The sequence below is a fragment of the Lissotriton helveticus genome, chromosome 4_1, assembly GCF_964261635.1.
Source record: "Lissotriton helveticus chromosome 4_1, aLisHel1.1, whole genome shotgun sequence".
Classification (NCBI taxonomy): Eukaryota; Metazoa; Chordata; class Amphibia; order Caudata; family Salamandridae; genus Lissotriton; species Lissotriton helveticus.
The window spans coordinates 797,308,883-797,327,797 of NC_136063.1; the positions used below are offsets into that span (position 1 = coordinate 797,308,883).

The window sequence follows — 18,915 nt, forward strand, 5'->3', positions numbered from 1 at the left end:
AGCATTGATATGGTTTCTTAGCCATATGATACTTAAAATGGATAAAATAGATATATACATTGACTAATCGTACTCAACTGGTGCTTCTAACTACGCCTACCCCAATGTACCTGACCTAAGCCTAATACGTGGCGGGAGTAGATAAGTAGCAGTTTAAGTTAAGTTTGCTTTGCCAAGAGTCTGCTTCAAGAATTCTCTACAAAGGATGATTCAGTTCAGTACCTGGGAGTTTAGAAGGCTGGAGGGCTGGTATCTCTATCTCAGGTCTTGATATTCCAGCTGCCCGCAAGGGCGGCTTGGAAGCGCCGGAGCTGGATTTCTCGGCAGGAGAAAAGGCAGCGTCTCTCTCTCTCAGCGCGTCAGAAAGGAGGGGCAGCGTCTGTGGGCTTCGCTGTCAGCTGGGCTCCTCGGCAAGTCTTGCTGCTCCAATCTTGTCACCACCTTGTGTGTTTGCTTAAGGCAATGTCGGTATTATTTATACCTGAAAGGTGCCGGGATTGACGTAAGGATGGACATAAATACGTCAATAAGGATGTCATACGAACTTGATCGTTCGCACATTCTTTACTGAAGTTCTCGGCCAAATCAAAACAATGGCTGTGGGGATTTCCCAGATCGTGGTAGGTTTGATTTGTTTTGAGAACACCGTATGCCTATTAGGGGGCTGGAGGAATAGTGCTTGCCTAATGAGATGGCATGCGCTATGACCTAATCAGACGGGCTTCTGTGCCGTTGTGTGGCTAATCAGATAACGGGTTTCTGTGCAGATGAATGGCTGCTAGTTAATTATTAACCAGACAAGGGTCAGAAATAGGGGGATCGATACAGTACCCATAGTAAATACACCACATTTTGGTGGCAGAAACGTAAATCTAAAACTGCCCTGGTTTCTGAGGAAGAAAGTAGTGAATGTTCTGTCTCCTCACAGACTTCCACGAAGAGGCAAAGGTCTCCCCATGAGTCCCATTACAGAAGCAAGGAAACCTTTAAAAAGACCACTCACTGATCTCCATAAGGCTCCTCTCATAAGGAAAAAAGGAAAAGGGCTTCTTCAGACTCTACTTATATGTACATCTGTAATGTCATAAACTGATTTGTATGTTTACAAAAGAAATTAGAAAAACACCATAGACAAATTTTCTAGAAAAGCAATTCTGTTTTCTTTCAGTAATTTATATTAAATAACTGTGGCTTTTTGAGTCTTATGGGGTCGTGGAATGGTCTACGCGTTTCGAACCCTTAATATTTATGGGGTTCTCGTCAGGACCTCATACAAATCAGTTTATGACATTACAGATGTACATATAAGTATGAATGTTTGTTGTTGTGTATGAGAGAGTGATTTCATAGTACGAGTGTTGAAGTATTTGTTATGTTTTTTGCACTAATTGTTGTCATTAATGTTTGTTTTAAACAAATGTCATTTTTATGAATAATGTTTTTTGGTATTGTTTGTCTTCCACATTATGTTGAATTGCTGGTAAACTATGAACCAACACATTCTTCTAAAAAATTACTTTATAAATAAAAAAGATTGATTCCATGAACTGTGGCATTTCCCGCATCCAGTTTAATTTCAGGTGCGTTGGTGACTTTGAGAAAAATAGTTATCTCAGTATTGGCTCTTTTGGTTGTTTTGTTACGATGGTGAGAAGGGCAGGTGAGGTCCTAGACCTTCACCTCCCTTCTGTGTAAGTCAAAATGAACAACTTGAGAGATGCCCTGCAGCGGGGTGTCTCCTCCTCTGAACCTCTACTTCCTTTTAACAAGGCCTTGACTGATGTCCTTCTATGAACCTGGTCCATCCCCAGCACAGGGGCTCCTGTGAATAGGAAAATCTCCCACCGCCATCACCCTGCACTAGGCGGCCCAACATTCCTCACCAACCACCAAAGCCCCAAGAGCTTGATGGTCCAAGCCTCTACCTCACAAAGCGCGTTCCCTTCCACATCCCTGGACAGGGAACCCAAGAGGCTAGATAGTTGGAACAAGATTTTGTTTTCTTCTGCCAGCGTTGCATTGCGGTTGGTGACCTTGCATGCCTGGTGGGCTGTTACACCCACTTCTTGTGGGAAATGGTTGCGCGAATGGTGCCACAGTTCGCGGAGGAGGCCCGCAATATTGTCTCCCAAGCAGTATCAGACAGGAAAGATGCTGAAAACCTAACAATTCGTTGTGGGCTTGACACTACCGACTGGCTGCGCAGAGTGATTTCTTTGACAGTGGCTGTTCGAAGCCATGCCTGGCTGAGAACCTCTGGCTTTTCTGGGGATGTTCAGGCTTCCCTAATGGACATGCCCTTTGATGGCACCTATCACTTAGGCGACAAAGCAGACATGACCCTGGAGCACTTTAAAGACTCATCAACTACGGACAAGTGCTTGGGCCTCTCCGTGGCAACCCATCCCCTGCATGCCTTTCTTGGCCACAGAATGGGCTTTCTGCCGTGCCAGCAATATCCCAGCCTCTGTGCAGCTGTGGGCACATCTCTTTTCTACCCTGTGGGTCAGGTGACCAAAGATCGGGTCAATCTACTCCTCGCCCTACAGCTTCCAAACCTCCCTATTCTGGCCCTTTAAGATCATGGGCGGCCAGTTGGTGGCCTCATAAGCCATCACCACCACCACTGGCAACACATCACATTTGACAGGTGGGTTCTTCAGATAGTCAGAAGGGGCTTCTCTCTCCCCTTCGAGGCTACCCCTCCCTCCATGCCTCCAACTTATGACTTTTGAGTGAGTGCCACCTGAACTTACTTCAGAAGGACGTCCGGAATCTCTTGGCCAAGGGACCCATAGAGAGGTTTCCAGCAACAGAAATAGGCTGTGGTTGCTATTTCCGCTACTTTCTAGTCCCAAAAAGGAGCGAGGGCCTTCATCCTTTCCTAGATCTACTAACCCTCATACTTCCTCAAAAAGGAGAAGTTCAAGATGCTCACTCTGGCGCAGGTCTTTTCTGCCTTAGACCCTGGGTGGTGTCATTGGGCTTGCAGGACGCCTATTTTCACATTCCAGTCCTGCCTGCTCATCGGTGTTACCTGCAGTTCACGGTAGACCACCTGCACTTAGTTCACAGTGCTCCCCAGTGGCCTTACCAGCACCCCTCAAGTGTTCATCTAGGTGATGGCGGTGGTTGCAGCTCATCTGTGCAGATCAGGGGTGCCAGTCTTCACTTATCTTAATAGCTTGCTGTTGAAGTCAAGCTCACCCAGGCTGTCCTCTCCCACCACCAGACTACAGTGAACCACCTCCTTTCCTTTTGTTGGGGTTCACCATCAACAGGCTGAAGTCACCCCTGACTCCTCTCGGACACTCCCTTTCATCTAAGCTCTTCTGGACACAGTGTAGTTTTGGTCCTATCCTCCCGAGTGCAGTGTCCAGGACTTTCAGGCTATGATACCGATGTTTCAGTCTCTATCCTGGATTTGGGCGAGACTGACTCTGAGACTGCTGTGCCTCATGGCCTCCTGTATCCTGCTAGTGACACATGCTATATGGCATATGTGGGCTATAAAGTTCCAGTGGGTGCAGCATCAAGGGCATAGTCCAGATCTTGGAGGGAACTGCATAGGTCCTGTAGTGGTGGCTGACCAACCTTGATTGGGTCAAAGGTAGACCCCTCTCAGTTCCGCAACCAGATCACACAGTTGTTACAGATGCATGACTCCTGGGAAAGGGGCGGCCATCTGGCAGAGGTGGAGATCAGAGAAATCTGGTCTCCAGCAGAATCCGGACTCTACATCAACTTGCTGGAGCTCTGAGTGATTTGCTTGACATTGAAATCTTTTTTTCCTACCGTCAAGGGAAAGCTAGTTCAGGTGCTCATGGACAACACCACTGCCATGTGTTTCTGCAACAAGCTGGGTGGGGTTGGGTCATGGAACCTTTGTCAAGAGGAGCTGCGTCTCAGGACATGGCTGGGACAGCAGGGCATGTCTCTGGTGGTTTAACACCTGGCTGGTTCCCTTGAACTCCAGGGCGGATAATCTCAGCTGTCTATGCCTAGCGGATCACTCGTGGCATCTCCATCCGGAGGTGGCGGAAGGTCTCTTTCAGCGGTAGGGAGAGCCTTGTTTATATCTGTTCGTCTCGGTCGAGAACGTGCAGTGTCGGCAGTTTTGCTCATTGGAGTTTCCAAGGTAGCTGTTGCTCTGAACCTTTTTGTCTTGAGTGGAGCTCAGGCCTGCTATATGCCTTTCCATCCATTCCACTCCTGCTCAGAGTACTCAAGAAGATCAGGAGTGACCAATCCCAAGTCATTCTTGAGGCTCCGGACTGGTATCCTGAGCTTTTCCATTTGAGCATCGATCCTTCAATCAGGCTCACCCTTTGGGAGGATCTTCTGTCACGGCAGCAGGGGAGGGTCCTCCACCTGAATCTGTCAACTCTACGCCTTCTTGCTTGGAGCTTGAGCGGCAGCAGTTGAGAGTTGAAGCTTTCAACCTTCCTCCCGAAGTCTGTAATATTATTTTGGTTACCAGGCGTCCCTCTATCAAGACCGTATGCGCCTGCTGGAGGAACACATTTGTAAAATATTGTACAGAAATATCTATTGATCCTCTTTCTGCTCCCCTCTCTAAAGTTTTGTTCTTTCTTTTGACCCTTGCCCAGCAGGGCTCTGCTCTGGGCATTCTTAAAGGGTACATTTTAGCCTTGTCTGTCTTCTTGAGGCTGCCATAGCAACCCTCTTTATTTAAATCTCCTATTGTAAATAGATTTCTTAAGGGGCTTGTACATATCTTCCCATCTGCCCAATCCATTATCCCTCAGTGGGACCTTAATCTGGTTCTCACCTACCTGACGTATTCTCCTCTGGACTCTCTCCACAACTGACCCAGTGAGAACGACGTCACGCAGAGCCGACCGACGCCACCTACCGGTGCACACAGGTTTTGCTTGAGGTAAAGTCTACCAGATCCAGACTGACAACAGGTAAATTCAAAGGTAAGGAATCTGCAACTTGATCATGTCTCTACCAGATAAGGCGTTACCGGCGGTAAGTAACTTGTCCAAAGGGTCCATAGAACAGGTTCCACACGCCCAGAAAGGAAAAGGGTTTTACTCCTGTTTTTTCAAGTAAGGGAAAATTCAGGGGAGTTGCGCCCCATTCTCGAGATCAGGAAACTCAACAAGTACCTGATTACATCATTACAACAGACGCTTCTCTAGAAGGTTTAGGAGCTCATTTAAAAAACCTTCAAATTCAATGCAAGTGTACCCCAGAGCAGTCCAGGATGCAGAACATCTTTCTCAAGCTTAAAACATCTTGCTGAACTCTACAAGCCTACTTGCCAAGATTTCAGGGATTATCCACTTTGGTAAGAACAGACAACACGACGAGTATACTTTACCTCAACAAACCAGGAGGTGCAAAATCCAAGATTGTCTCAGGAAGCGCAAACTATCTGGTGATGGGTACTACGTAATCATAAGGGCAGAACTTCTCCCAGCAGTGCACACCTCTCTAGCAGACACCAGAACGACTTCGAGCTTTCATGAATGGAAACTGAGCCAATATGTTATTCCGTCATATTTCAATGATTGGGCAATCCCAATCTGGATCTCTCCGCAACTCAAGAGACCTAGAAATGCCTGTTTTACGCCTGCTGGTACCCTCAACATGGATCCTGAGGGAAATGCCTTTTTGATGCAGTGGTCTAGACTGTATGCCTATGCTTTTCCATTGATCCCACTTACTCCCAGGCTTCTCAGGAAAATGAGAAAGGAACCATGCCGGTTGATACAATTTGCTCCACGGTGGCCCAGACAATGTTGGTTTACGGAGCTACTCGTGTTGTCGGAGGACAACCACATTTGACTGAAGCCCCAAGTGGACTTGTTGTCGGTGAACAATCAGCAGGTCCTTCATCCAAACCCTATTTCTCAGTATTATCTGTCTAGCTCCTGAGCACCATGAGCTTCATTCAGCACCTAGCTATCCCTGAGGACTGTAGGAGTATCCTTGAAAAGGCCAGAGCGTACTATACCAACAAAATAGATCACCTCACATGGGAACAATTTTGCCTACGGTGCGAGATATCGAAGGTACATCCTATCACATCGCCTCCGGACAGATGTTACCATATTTCTGATCTCTTGCCAAATCCGGTCTGGCTTATTCCTCTGTTAAAGTCCATCTAGCTGCTATTTCAAGGTACAGGCGATGTTTGGGGTCTCCTTCCTTGGGGGTTCACAGATTAATCATCCAATTCCTTATAGAACTATTCAGTGCATATCCTCCAGTAAAGTCACCACCACCTGAAATTCCTTGATCGCACAGTGACGTTACTGCTGACTCTTACTTCATCTAGAAGAGCGAGTGAACTCCAACCATTCACTATTAAGGAACTTTTTTTACGATTCAAATATAGCATGGTAATTCTTCAGACTAATCCCAAATTCATACCGAAGGTTCCCACCTATTTTCTTCTCAATCAATCAGTTATGCTAAAGACATTCTTTCCAAATCCTCAAAAACCAGCAGTCTGCTCCGCGCCATTCGAGGTCCCAGTCGTGTGGAGGTCAAGGGATCGGTCGCGGAGCCACCATCATCATTCTTCTTTCAAGTCTTCGCACTTGGTGTCAGGTAGGTCGAAGCACAAGAAGTCGTAGAAGCATCGCCGCTCTAAGACTTCTTCCCTTCCTTAGGCCGACACGACGCGGGTCGTACCCCTCCCGCGGCTCCGTGTGTGGAGCCTGAAGGGTCAACTCTGGCTTTCCCTCCCTTCCCGGGACCCGGAGCGACACATGCCCAGCTTCTGCAGTTTTCCGAAGCAATGCATGCCATCTTTAGGCAGCCCGAATCCGCCTGCGCACCTTCGGCACCATGTCCGCAGCCAGCATCGGCTGTGTCCCTAGCCGACGTCGACCCCGACCTTCACCTCGAAGTAGACGCGGATGCCGGATCCGTGTACTTTTGTGCCCTTGTTCTTTTAGATCATATTGGTAGCCAGAAGAGGGTGGGGAGGTCTGGAGACCCTCTAACTGACCAGTTAGGCTATGAACCGGACTGGAGAGAGGAACTTGGGGAAGCCAGTTGTCTGAATACCTAACTAGATCTTGGCATGTTGTCTCCTCCTTCCTTGGCTACGGAGGAGGGAGCATCTTATGCCATGGTGTTGTATAGGGAGGCTGAGGCTGTTTACCTCAAGCTACCTATGGTGGCAGTCAGGACTAACCTCGTGACAGAGGTGCTTCAACTGGCAGCAAGCTCTTTAGAGCCCCTTCTACTGTTTAATGAAGCCCTCACTGACGTCCTTTTGGGCACCTAGTCCAGGCCCAACACAGGGGCTCCTGAGGATAGGATGATTGCCCGACACCACAGCCTAGCTCCAGGCGACCCAGCTTTCCTCTTCCAACACCTATCCCCTGGGAGCTTGGTGGTCCAAGCTTCTACCTCCAAAGGCACATTCCCTAATGCACCACCTGATAGGGAATCCAAAAAGATGGACCATCTTGGGAAGATGTTTCCTTCCTCCAGCTTGGGACTGCTATTGGTAAACGCTGCATGTCTGTTGGGCTGTTATACCCACTCCGTGTGATACACTCCGAGGGATACAGTGGCGCAAGTGCAGCCTCAGTGCCTGGAGGCCCGGGCCGTACTCTCCGAAGGGAGAGACTCAGCAAAGTTTACCATCCACTGTGGGCTGGATACTGCCGACTCACTAGGTAGGATGATGTCCACGTCTGTAGCCTTTCGATGCTATGCCTGGTTGAAGTCAACTGTTTTTTTCAGGGGCTGTCCAATCCACTCTAACGGACATGCCCTTTGATGGCCGTTACCTTTTCGACGACAAGGCAGACAACGCGCTAGAGCGCTTTAAGGACTCTCTGGCTACGGCCAGGTCCTTGGGCCTCTACACCCCCGCCATGAGCAGTCTGCTTTTCGCCTCTTTCGTGGCTACGGAAGGGGTGCCCTGCCACGTCCTGCCAAATGCCACAGGCCAGCGCAAGCTGTTCAGCCCCCTCGCGGCCGCGGATGTTAGAACCACCGCCGGGCCAGTCCACCACAGCCCCCTCTGCAGCAGCCTCCAAACCCTTCTAGTCCGACCTTTCAGGGCCTCCAATTGCCAGTGGGCGGCTGGATTCCCCATCACCTACCCCACTGGGGCACCATGAAGTCGAATAGGTGGGCTTTGCAAATAGTTCGAAGGGGCTACTCCCTCCCCTTCGAGAATACCCCTCCATCCATGCCACCTCAGTACCATTGCATGTCGGAGTATCATCTGGCCCTTCTCCAACAGGAAGTTTTGGCACCCTTGGCCAAGGGTGCCATCGAGCTAGTTCCTGTCCCAGAAGTAGGTCGTGGTTGCTATTCCCACTACTTTCTGATGCCCAAGAAGGACAAAGGCCTGGGTCTTAACTTGGATCTCAGGAACATAAACGCTTCCTCCGGAAGGAGAAGTTTAGAATGTTGACCCTAGCTCAGGTCCTGTCTGCCCTCGACGCTGGAGACTGGATGGTAGCACTGGACTTGCAGGACGCTTACTTTCATATCTCCGTCCTTCCGGCGTAACCTACGGTTCACGGTAGGCCACGAGCACTTTGTTTACTCTGCTCCCCTTTGGCCTTACCAGTGCCCCTTGGTCGTTCATGAAAGTGATGGCGATGGTCGCAGCTCATCTGCGCAGATCAGGGGTTTCTGTCTTTCCCTATCTCGACAGCTGGCTGTTGAAGGTGGGCTGACCCCAGGCTGTCGTCTCTCACCTCCAGACTACGGCTGACCTCCTGCATTTGCTGGGGTTCTCCATCAACTTGCCGAAGTCACACCTGACTCCCTTTCAGAAGCTCCACTTCATCGAAGCGGTTCTGGACAAGTTTCGGGTCTATCCTCCTGAGCAGCGAGTCCAAGATATTCGGGCTATGATTCAGATCTTTCAGCCTCTATCGCGGGTTTCGGTCAGGGTGACCCTCCAGCTCTTGGGCCTGATGGCCTCCTGCATCCTGCTGGTGGACCATGCCAGATGGCATATGCGGGCTTTGCAGTGGGACATGAAGATCCAGTGGGGACAACATCAGGGGAACCTGACGATTGCGTCCAGATAGAGGAGGGCGCTGCACATCAATTACAGTGGTGGCTTACGAACCAGGATTGGGTCAACGGCAGATCCCTCTCCCTTCCCCAACCAGAGTTCACAGTGGTGACCGATGCATCACTTTTGGGATGTGGCAGCCACATGGGAGAGTTGGAGATCAGAGGCATCTGGTTCCTGGCAGAGTCCAGGCTCCGCATCAACCTTCTAGAGTTTCGGACGAGTCGTCTTGCACTCAAAGCATTCCATCCCGCTGTCCGGGGAAGAGTAGTGTAGGTGTTCACGGACAACACCACCACCATGTGGTACCGCAACCAACAATGTGGGGTGGCGTCGTGGACCCTATGTCAAGAGGCCCTTCGCCTCTGGACCTGGCTGGAACATCAGAGCATTTCCCTGGTGGTTCAACACCTGGCAGGTTCCCTGAATGCCAGGGCGGACGAACTCAGTCCTAGGTGCATATTGAATCATGAATGGCGTCTTCACTTGGAGGTGATGCAAGGACTCTTTCAACAGTGGGGAGAGCCTTGGATAGATCTATTCTCCACCGAAGAGAACGCGCAATGTCGGCAATTCGGCGCGTTGGAATTTCCAAGACGGCACTCCCTCTGCAATGCTATTAGTCATGAGTGGTGTTGCGGTCTTCTATACGCCTTTCCGCCTATACCACTTCTGCTCAGAGTGCTGAATAAGATCAAACGCGACCGGGCCCAACTCATTCATGTGGCTCCAGATTGGGCACGAAGAGTCTCGTATCCAGAGCTGCTACACATGGCCATTGATCCTCCGATCAGACTGCCTCTTCGGGAGGATTTTCTGTCACAGCAGCAGGGAACAGTCCTCCACCGGAACCTGTCTGGCCTCCACCTCCTTGCGTGGAGATTGAGCGGCGACAGTTGACAGTTTTCGATCTTCCTCCCGAAGTCTGTAATGTTATCTTGACAGCCAGACGCCCCTTCACTAAAACGGAATATGCCTGTAGATGGAACACATTTGTGGCATGGTGCACAGCAAAGGCTGTGGATCCCCTTAATGCCCCTCTTTCAGAGCTTCTCCTCTTCATTCTATCCTTGGCCCAGCAGGGCTCTGCTCTGAGTACCCTTAAAGGCTATCTTTCGGCCTTGCTTTGCCTTCCTGATCAGCCTTCTCTTTTCAAGTCCCCTAATGTAAATAGATTTCTTAAGTGCATTACTCACCTCTTTCCTCCTGTTCCTTTCGTAATGCCCCAGTGGGGCTTGAATATGGTCTTAACTTATCTTATGTGTGCTCCTTTCGAGCCGCTACTCTAGACCTTAAAGACTGCTTTTCTGGTTGCCATCACCTCTGATTGCAGGGTGAGTGAGCTTCAGGCTTTATCTTCAAAACCTCCTTCCCTTGCTTTCCATCTGGATAAGGTTGTCCCTCGAACTATACCTTGTTGTCTTCCCAAAGTGGTTACCTCTTTCCATATAGAACAGACCATCACTTTGCCCACCTTCTACCCGCTCCTGCATCCTTCCAAGGCGGACGAGAGACTCCACCTTCTGGATCCAAAATGTGCGCTATCATTTTATTTGGATAGCACAAAACAGTTCCAGGTGGACGTTAAACTCTTTGTTGTTTAGGTGGGTGCCAAGAAAGGTCGGGCCGTGCAAAAATAGACCATCTTTCGATGGGTTGTCCTTCGCATTAACATCTGTTACTCCTTGGCGAAGAAGGAGCCTCCGGTAGGACTGCGTGCCCATTCCACCAGTGTGACGGCAGCACCTACTGCTGTGGGACGTAGAGTCCCCCTCAGTGATATCTGCCAGGCCGCCTCGTGGGCATCACCGCATAAGTTCACAAAGCATTACTTTCTGGATGGTCAAGTCTGGAGAGACTTCTTCTTTGGCTGTTCGGTTCTCCGGGACTTTCTGGTGTGACCCACCTCTGGGGTTGGTACTGCTGGGGTATCTATTCTAAGGTAAGGAATCTATAACTAATAGTCTCTTTCAGATGAACAAGTTACTTACCTTCAGTAACGATATATCTGTAAGAGACATATATTAGTTATAGATTCCTTACCGCCCCACCCATCCTCCCTGTTCTGCGAACTGACTTTTTGAGTATGGAGCTCCCTTTCAGGGCACTAATTTTGTTCACGAGTGGTCAGTGTCTTGCATGGCTCTGCGCTTTTGGTGTGGAATATCATGTAAAGAACTGATGTCAGCGTGCATGGGGGGCGTATAAGTAGATACTGCGCCAGCATCCCGGTGATCAATACGCCGATGACGAACGCGAAGTCGACCGACGCCACCTACCAACACGCAGGGGTACTGCTGAGAAAAAAATCTCCAGATCCAGTCTGACGCCTGGGGGTAATTCTAAGGTAAACAATCTATAACTAATATATGTCTCTTACAGATATATCATTACCGAAGGTAAGGAACTTGTTCCTTGGGTACATCCCAGATTGGATACCGGGTACCCTTATAAGTCCCTAGTATATGGTACTAAGGTACCCAAGGCATAGATACCCCAGAGGTCTCCCATGGGCTGAAGCATGTTTTTTGCCACCTATGAGAGACAATTAAGCTGGTGTTAGCACCACTTACTAAAGATATAGGTTTACTATATCTAGGGTCATTGCACTTAAAACCTACAAGTCACCTCTATAGCAGGCCTTTGCAATCCTTAAGGCAGGGTGCTTGGTTCTAAGTGAGAGGATGCCCCTGTATGAGCAGGACGCCACTGTAGCCTACGGAGTCCATTCACCTGAGTTGTCAGTGAAGCAGCCTTTTACTATAATAGAGGGGCACCGCTAAAATCTGTGATGACCATCTTTAAAATGCCTGCAACAAGTCTGATTATGTTTGGTTTCAAACATGTTGGAATCATACCTCCACACTATGATTCCAAGCACTGGAAGAGCCCTCCGCTAGGCTCCTAGTGTTCCCGGTACTAGCCTTCTTGACCCGGACAGCACATGGTTGCTGCAGCCCAGAGACCCGATTCTGCACTGCTGCTGCTGAGCCAAGCTCGAGCATGGGAAGGCAGAACAATAGGCAGCCTGTCATGGGGAGGTGTGACTACTACAGACAGGATTTCGTGTATTGGGATGGGGTGGGTGCGCTTGCCAGTGCCACTCAGTCTGCATGAGGGACACATTTGGTGTTCCTGTGCATAGTCCAGTTCACCCAGATCTGGGAGATGTTGGCTCCCGCTCTGGCACGAAAATGGACAAAAGACATGGGAGTAACCTCCCCCCTGTCCAGACCCTCCCCTTGGAGGGACCCCTGAATCTTCCCAACCCTTTCCCTGAGGTACTTAAGGGCTTACCTGGGTGTAGGTCCCTAGATTCATTGTGTGATAAGATTCAGATCAGACACCACTGCACTTCGACCATCTGGGCACTCTGGACTTCGCTTGGGCCCGACTTCATCTCCATTCCAGTCTGCTGCATCGTCTGTGCCTGTGCATCATACAGGAACCTTCCAAGGCCTGTGAAGCATCAAAGACACCTGAAGAAAATTCCCTTATAGTGAAGGAGTCACTCCCCTGCATTTACAGGCACCACAACTAAGTCCACCGGTCTGCTGACCCTGAGCTCCTCTGGACTCCGAATGACTCTGCAACACAGGCGGTTGTTTTCCACAGCTCCCGAGACCTGCTCTACCCTCTCACCAAGTTTGAGGCAAGTATTCCTTGTGGGGGTAGTAATAACCGAACCCCTGTGTATCGCGTCAACTTGAAGTTGCAAAGGCTTGTTGACGACTTTCCAAGAAGATCTTTGGGCTCCAAGTAGCCTCAACCTCAGGCATCTCTAGTGACCAGGATTTTCAGCCACACTGCATCGTTGCCTGCATCTTTTGGTGAGCTGCTTGAGGTCCTCTCGTGACTCCGGTGCCTCCGGCCTGTGGGTCCATTTGAGGGTCACTTTTGTTTCTCTTGGGCTCCCCTGTTTGCTCGGGACCTACCCTGACTCCCCTGCCTTTGGTTAGTTCCCTGGACCTTGCTGGTCCAGACGTTGCTCCTTCTTTGATTCCTGTGTGGCTTGCCTTTGCCAAGGCTTGTTGGTGCTCCCGCCACACACCGACCCCATAGCACTCGACATCCTTCATGGGACAGCACGTGCACGGCTCCTGGTCTTCCTCAGCGTTGCCTGGTCCTCACAGCTGCAGAGTCAAGGTCACCGCCATTCATCCTGCAACACCCGACATCGGAAGGCATTAGTCTTCCAAGTCTCCTGATCACTCCTGACTGACGTAGACTCTGTAGCCTCTGCTTGCAGGTACCTCTCATCAAGAATCCATCTTCGGATTCCACCGGACACTTTCCTGAAATCCTCCATTGGAAATGACAGTGGTTTTTGACACCACTTCACACGTATGCACCCCGCTTCCCTGGTGTAGGTAACGTGGGTACTAGAGTATCCACGGCTGGGGTGGTTCTCCAACCTTCTGTCTTCGACGGGGTTTCTTCAGGGTCCAGTGGGAAGGGTCCTTAAGCTTTAAAAATCCAACCTCGACTTACACGTAGAGTTGTATGGAGCACGCGGTTGTTTACTCACACTGCACACGCTCTCCGTGGGGGTCCCTATTTACTTACCTTGGGTGGTTCCTTGGGTCCCCAGCACTTCTACGTCCTTCCAACATTGTCTTGCCTCCAGTCGTGGCACTTTCTTAGTATATGGTTTGGTTCCCCCCTGGGGCCACTGTGTATTTCATGATATTTACTATGTTTCTTTGCAAAAGTATTGTGTGTATTGTGCATATCTCCAGTTAGGAGAAATTTCTATGTGTTAGAAAGTGCTATATAATAAATACATATTTTTATAACTACTTTGTGTGGTTCTTTTTCACTTAATCTATACAATAAGATTCCATTCTGGTAAAACAAGCTGCTTTACACTCCTTCTGGACTAAACTTGAAGGCTGCTCTCCACAGCTGCCACTTTCTAAGGTTGTCTAAGACCTCTTAAATCACCATAAGGGTTGTCTGGACTGGTGTAGGGCGTCCACTTAAAGTGTACATCATATTCCAGGCCAGCTTCTCACACTTCATTTCAGGAAATGCCCAAAAACCTGCCCTTATTGTCTGTGTTCTGGTGATTGTGATTTATTGTATGTTATATATCATTTAATCAGTGTAAAACATAGAGGTGTGTGTGCTGTAGGTGTTTTTGGCTAGGGTAGCTCATTTCTCTGCCAAGTCTGCTGGAACCCTATCACTCTGGATATGATTTTTTGTTTTTAGTTTTATATAGCGCGAAATAGACCCAAAGATATTGGTAATCAGAGCGCTTTACATGGCACCAGTATCGTTACACAAGGACACAGGTGCGGGGAGATGAAGTGATTTGGCCAGAATCACAGGATGTTGAGCTTCGTTGCTTTGACTCGAACCTGGTTCCCCAGCTTCGACGGTGACCTAAGGCTAATTCCTCTCCCCAAATTTCTTAAAACTCCATCCTCAGATATGCTAGATTCTCCACTAAGGTGTGGCTATGGGTGGTGTCACTTATTCTGGGAGGTGGTGGGATAAACTCACAAAGCGAAGCCTGCTTCAGTCCTCCCCTTGCCATCCACCTTCTAATACCAAGTTTGATACGAAGTCAAAACAACTCTGAAGTCTTTATTTATAATGTTAAGCTTTTATAGTACTAATGCTAGTGGTACGTTGCTAAATATAATCCCAGTATTTTTCTAAACATTTTTGCACATTGGCGTGTCAGATGTTTATTACATACCATTGAATTTATGAAATAGTGCATTTAAATTATTTTTTTTTAATTTTAATCTTTATTTCGGCCCAGGTAGAGCCATAAAAGATACAAAAAACAATACATAGCGCAATTTGTCATAGAGGAATACATGATTTTGCAGACAGTTTGGTACAATTGGAAATCAATACAATAAAATCCATAAATTAGTTAAGAAGGCATAGCATAATACAATGTATAAAATTAATTTCACCAGTTCCAGGGTTAAAATTACTATAAATACCGCCGATATAACATCCAAATTAATAAGATCAAACTAACAGCACATTAAATTCAAGTACAAACAATTAACTCGTTACGGTTACGTTTATAAGTCCAGACCCTTCTTTTTTCGTACCAGTCTTGTTGCAAATAGGAATCTGCTGACACCAAAGACAATAAGTTGTCTGGTGTTCGTTTTTATAATCCTATGCGCTTCATTGTATAAACGCACTCCAATAGCATCACACAGTGGCTTAATCCATCTTTTCCTGGCCATCCTGTAAGCTGGACAGAAAAAGAGGATATGTTCTTCATCCTCTACACTACAGTTCTGGCACATTAAGCATTGCTCACTAATTTTTGTTTCACTTGACATGGACCACCTTGCTAGTGTTATTTTGATTTTCAGCATTCTGTACCTACATTTTATGTAAAGGCTTTTGGCCAAAGGCGGACAAACCTCATCCAAAAAACTCTCGAAGTACAGAACATCCTTGAAAACCAAAAAGTTGCTTGTCCTTGAACCGCCAGTATGTCCATTGGGAAAATTATGTACTATATAGGCCCAGAAGGTCGTCTTTACCAATTTTTTTTAGGCTTGCGTCAAGCTATTAGGATCTTCCCAAAATTGTGGCAGTCCAATTCGGTTTAGCCATATGCGCACGTGTTTTAACCATGCATTAGAATTGTGCAGATCCAGTCTCATTATTTCTTGGAGACCGTTTCTGTGGTCAACAAGCTCTGGTGTACACCACAGTCTTACCCAGAATGATAAAGGGCGTGAGATTGCACAGTGGTCTGTACACCTCATATTTAAATCTAACATTAGCGGTATTAATGGAGTTTGCTTGGGTAACTTCAGGAGGCTTCTATAAAATTTATTTTCACTATTCGTGAAAACATTCCCACCTGAAGTCCCCCATATTTCTGCACCGTATAGCGCTGCAGACTGGGCCTTGAATTTTAAAACTTCAAGTGCCGGGGAAGCCGCCTTACAAAGACTCGCCCCATGTTTTTTTTAAATGGGTAAAGTGTTCTGAGTTAATGTCAGTTTACTCTTCTCCACTTGTGTTTTCCACGAGATCTTTGAATCTAATGAAACTCCGAAGTAGACAAAGTTCTGTACCAATTCAAGGTTTTGATTGTTTAAAAATAAATTCCCCCTAAAAGTTTCGTGAGGGTTTATTGCCATACATTTGGTCTTTTTCGTATTGATCTCCAAACCTTTTTTGATACAATACAGTTGGAATGACTTTAAAAGAGATTGCAGACCTCTTGGAGTTTGAGAGATTAATAATGTATAGTTTGCAAATAGCAGAGCTCGAACCCTTTCTCCATTTAGCTTAGGGGAGTCATTGTTACAATCCGCTAGGTAGGCTGGAATATCATTTACGAACAATGAAAATAGCGTAGGGGCCAATACACATCCTTGTCAGACTCGTCGCTCTATGGGAATGTCTTTGGTTAATTCCCCATTTGGTCCCCAGCGCACTTTAGCGTAGTTGTTGTCATGTAGCCTTATAATCTGTTGAAGTAAACAGTCTGGCAACCCTTGTAAGTACAAAGAATCCCATAAAAGATCACGTGAAACTAAATCAAACTCAGCCCTGAGGTCTACAAAAGCAACTTAAATATAACCTTTACTTAACCCCTTGCCTGCAGCCGCAATTCTGTGCCTGTGCGGCACATTCCGATCGCGGGTGCGGTCATGACGGCCCCCAGCCGTCGTCGGCACACAAGCACCGTAGTGCATGACGGCTGGGGGCCGTCAACAGCATGCAAGGGGTTAAATAAACATAAATCCAACAAAATCTAAAAACGTGATCAATAGTGCTTATTCTGCTTCTAAAACCAGATTGGAACTTGGTAAGTATGGAATTTTCTTCCATCCATAAATTCATACGTGTTAAAATATATCTAGAGTACACTTTTTGTAAAATATCCCTTAAACTGATCGGGCGATAGTTAGATGGATCGTACCTATCCCCCTTTTTAAAGATTAAAACTATTTCCGCACCCTTCCAACTGTCTGGAAAATCAGCACCAGCTGCCAATATGTTAAACAAATGATTAATATAGGGCGCCCATACATTGATCTCATGTTTTTATAGGTCGCCTGGAACTTTATCTAGCCCTGGTGCCTTGCCATTTTTTACTGCATTAATTGCTAGCTCATTTTCCTCCAAAGCAAACTCTTAACTGGCAGTTACAGACGGTTTGCCAAGGTAAATCCTTTTCCTGTACCCCCGTGACCTCTGGTGCTTTATATAAATATAAAAAATGTTCGACCCAGGTCCGTTCATCAAGGAACACATCCTTGGCCACTCTCCCTGTCTGGTTACCATTAGCCACCAGTCTCCAGAACCCTACTTGATCCATGTTTTTCGCTGCCATTAACAGGTCCGACCAACTTTCCTCTTCCCAATTCAATCTGGCATTGGCCTGAATCATCTTATATTCTTTTCTCGCCACCTTAATCACTTCCGGAAGTTTACTTTTAATCGCCTCTAGAAGCCTAGCTTTACCAATACGACAATCCCTGCCATACCATGGCTTTCTATTAACTGGGTTTATTACCTTATGTTCGTTTTTTTCGGCATTTTTGTTACATATGGTATTAACGATTTGAAATAATGCTTTTAGTTTTGAGATTAAGTGAAACCTACGGCTGATAGTCTTTGCAAACCTTATATATAGCCCCGCCACCTCTCTAACCCCACCACCACCGCATGGATGTGAATCGCAGGTGGCGTTACTGCGTTGCATGCTCTGTAATGTTGAACTCACCCTTCCTTTAGATCAGGTGAATATGAAGAGAGTTATTCTTTATTTGTTCCTTTCAGTATTCCTGTTTTGCTACGAGTAATGGTACAGGCGGAGGGCTGGCTGCAACAGCTCCCACTACGAACAGGCCTCAGAAAGGTGTGGAACTGAGCTCAAGCCAGGGATTAGCCTTGGAGCCAGCTTGTAAGGACAACGCATCCCCCTGACTAGCCCGTCAAGAGCCCGTTTTAGAAGACCAGCTGCCTTCTTGTTGCCGCGGGGGGCCCCGCAAATTCTCATTGGTACATCCGCTGTTTGAAGTGCGGGGGCTGGAACTACAGCCCCCAGCCTACATCGCGGCGAGGACACCGCCAAATCTTCCTGTTCGCTCCAGGAGGTGCTTATTAGCTGGCCGTGACAGACCAAGGCAGGGCAGGGCCAGACATCTTTCATCTGCAGCTGACTATGGGTAAGCGTAAAGTCACTGCTAATTCCGACGAGAGAAAGGCTAAATCCAAGATGCCCTCCATGCAAACGGAACAATCCGCGGTAGACCGGGGCAGACTGTGAGAAGATGCGGAAAGCAAAGTGCAGTGTGCGCAGTAAACCAATAACATTTTCAAAAGTAGAAGTGATTTTAAAAAGGCGGCGATGTCAAGGAGTGGACAATACGCTAGGAACCCTTTGCCAGGCGTTCCGTGGTGGACTAATTAGAGTGAAACAGAATTGTAAGCGCAATTGTCAAAGATGTTCTAATACAATGCGGAACCCTTTACCAGGCGTTCCGCTAACAGCGTGGCCTTAAATTCTCTAGACTCCTCTAGCGTGTCCGCTGCGCGTTGAGGAGTGCATCTGGTTTTATACTGTAGGTCACCCAACCTTGTTCGACAACCCAGAAAATATATGTAAAAAAAATCTTGTGTGGGCCAAGACATCATTTCTTTGCATAGCATCACTAGAAAGGGAGGCCTCTGAATTATTGAAACCTACTGTCCGTGCCCACCAAGTCCTAAAAACCTCTTATTCTATGGAGCCTTACCTGGATATTGTCACCAAACCCCAACACCGCTTTTCTTTTGACAAGATTTAGGTTTCAGTATTTACATTTTTTGTTGGCTGTCCTTTTAGGCTGGGCTAAGATTGACGACTGGAGTCCCTGCTCATGCGATTGTTTCTCAAC

The 18,915-nt window shown here is 47.6% G+C and overlaps 1 protein-coding gene across 1 annotated transcript in view; it reads left to right on the forward strand.

The window, feature by feature from the left end:
• The window catches only part of ROCK1 (Rho associated coiled-coil containing protein kinase 1), a 2,099,493-nt gene that overhangs the window by 684,907 nt on the left and 1,395,671 nt on the right, over positions 1-18,915 (forward strand). The window lies entirely within an intron of this gene.